The following is a 2,998-nucleotide window of genomic DNA, read 5'->3' as shown; positions in this document are numbered from 1 at the left end:
CGCCCCCCCCCCCCCCCCCCCCCCCGCCGTGGGACATGTGTGACATTCTTCCAGGAAGCCCCCAACCATCTTAATGCTATTGCCTTGCTAGAGGGGAAAACAACCTTAACTTGAGAGTAGCAAGGCCTCCAGTATCTTGTAGGTCCTCTTTACCACATGAAAGTTCTTTTGAAACCTCCCTTTTTTCCTTACCTCCCCCAACCCCATAGTATATAATCAGCCACCCCTCACAACCCCAGGCAGCAGCTCTTTCTGCCCAGGGGTCCTGGTCCCGGTGCTTTAATAAACCGCCATTTTACACCAAAGATGTCTCAAGAATTCTTTCTTGGTCGTCGGCTCCGGACTCTACCCCACTGAACCTCACCTGTAGTCCAAAACCACATCATTCCCACCCGGGTTTCAGTTCCACAGTTCACCTTGTATCTACTAAACACTTACCATGTTCTGGGTATTAGGTTAAGTGCTGGAGACTTGGAGATGAGGAAGACACAGTTTCTGCATGTGAAGAGGCAATCTTGTAACAGGATAATTTTAGGGGCACCTGGATGGCTCAGACAGTTAAATGTCTGCCTTCCCCTCAGGTCTGGGTCCCTGCTCAGCAGGGAGTCTGCTTCTCCCTCTGCCTCTACCCCTTCCCCCACCTGGCTCATGCTCTCTCTCTCTCTTTCAAATAAATAAATAAAATCTTTAAAAAAAAATAAACGAAAAGATAATTTTATATAAAGGGATAGAGAGGAAATTAGGGTGCTTGGCCCTACCTGAGGATACCTGCTAGGTGACACTGCACTTGAGACTGAAAGGCTAAATAGGAATTAGCCAGGTAAACAAATACAAAGGGTAATCAGGAGGGAGAGTGAATATATCATACACAAAACCGAGAAGACAAAACAAGTATCATGCAGAAATGTTGCAAACAATCAATGAAGTACAAGGGAGGGAAAGCAGGGGAGGAGGGCAGGACAAATGAGTCAAGCTAAGGACCTGAGCTCATCCTAGAGGTAACAGGGATGGAGGGTCTCAGCATGGGAGTACCACGATCACACCTGCCCATGAAAGATCCCTCTGGCGGAAGTCAGGAGAGTAGACCTGAGGGGAACACAAAGCATTGGGAGACCAATTAGGAGGCTCTCACAGTAACGGGGACTTCAAATCACTGGTACTTGTCCTAGCACTTTGGAAAGGAAGAGGTGGATTCAGAAATAGACGGTAAACACTGGCAAGACTCTGATTTAAATCCATGGAGGTGTGTGAGGGAAAGGGAGGGTTCTGAGATGACGCTCAAGAGTTTGCCGGGGGTGACTGAGGGAAAGGCAAAGGGGACAGCAGGAAATGGTGAGAACAATGAGACAGTGGCATGGAAGCTGAGCATGGGAAAGAGACACGTGAGCTGAGTTTTCAACAAACGAAGTTTGGGGTGCCTCTGGACAGTCTAATGGATATGGACAGTGGGTATGAGTCTGTTCAGAGTGATGACGACAGATTTGGGAGTCGCCATTTACTTAACAAATCATTACTGAATCCTAGATCTACCAAATATGCTGTAAAAAGAACAAAAGTGGAGAAGATCACCCAAGGTGAGCAGGTGGTGAGACTATCAGAGGGCTGAGAGCAGACCCGAAGGAAAATCGACACTGGGCCACGGGCAGAGGAGCAATGCTTGGAGCCGGCAGGGAAAAGCAATGGGAATCAGAAGTAACATCACAAAGACAAAGGGAATAAGGTCAGAGTGCTTAACAACATCAAGGAAAGCAAAGAAGTCCAGAAAGAAAACGCCTGATTGGCACTATCAGGTGGCCTTTATCAAAGTGTCACATAGGTGAGGGGAGGCCAAAGTCAGGCCTCACTGAACTGAGGTGTGATGTGTAAGTGCTAAAACAGAGCACAGAACAGAACTGTTGTTTACCATCAGCGGAAGCCAACAATTGGGTCGTCATCCTGGCTGGGTCACCGGCTGGACCAAAGGTCACCAAGTATATAATACCTTTGAACATTCATCCAACTAACGAATATAATGACACCGGCTGATTGTCCCTAATGTCACTATAAGGTGGCGAAAGGGGGAGATGAGTTCAGGGATTGGAATTCCAAATTCAAGTGCTGCATCAATGATCAGAGAGCTTCTATGTCTATCCTGGAAGAGACCCTTACCTCGTTTAGCCACAGAGCTGAGACTGCTGAAACCGGCCCCAGAACCTCATCCCGAGAGTGGCTGAATTACAAGGCAATTGAATTCCCAGCCGCTATTACAGTGAGGGCGCTGATTAGGAAGGAAGAAAACCCTGAAAACTGGGGACCCTGATGAAGCTGGAGACATCGAACCCCTAAATACTGATAAGTCTTCTCTGCCAGTAGAAGCAACCCTTCCACCCCCGTCTGAGGAGACTAACAGTGCTTTGCCCGAGGAAACTGGAAAGTCCTCTCCTGACGCAGCTGCCCTGAAAGACACAGACTCTCCTCAGGACCCACCACTCCTCTTTGCTTCCAGATTTATAACTGCACTCAAATCGCGCAAGTCCCCTACAGGTACAGACAGAGTGTGACCCATGCTGAGACCCGCCGCACTTCAAAAGAACTACTTGATTTTCAGGGAACGTGTGTGGGAAGGGATACCAGGTGTGTGGGATAACGGTACAAAAAACAAAGTTGGATGAGGCCAAATTTACTGATATGGGCCCACTAAACAGATATTCTGCATTTCGTGTTGCAACCTGGAAAGTTAGAAAGGGCTCTAATAGTTTGCTTTGGTTCCTTGGCTGAAATGTGGACCACAAGTGACCCACAATAGATGAACTCGAAGTGCCAGACCCGTCTTGGTTTAATACAGAGGAAGGGATTCCAAGGCTTAGGGAGATTGGAACGTTGGAGTGGATTTGTCATTTAAGACCTACTCACCCACCCTGGGAGGGTCCAAAAGACACACCTTTCACCATGACTGTGAGAAATAAATTTGTGAGAGGAGCCCCACATCCTGGAAGAGCTCTGTGATCACTGTGCTCTG

This window comes from Ailuropoda melanoleuca, chromosome 8 (genome assembly GCF_002007445.2).
Source record: "Ailuropoda melanoleuca isolate Jingjing chromosome 8, ASM200744v2, whole genome shotgun sequence".
Taxonomy (NCBI): Eukaryota; Metazoa; Chordata; class Mammalia; order Carnivora; family Ursidae; genus Ailuropoda; species Ailuropoda melanoleuca.
This window is presented reverse-complemented; position numbering follows the sequence as displayed.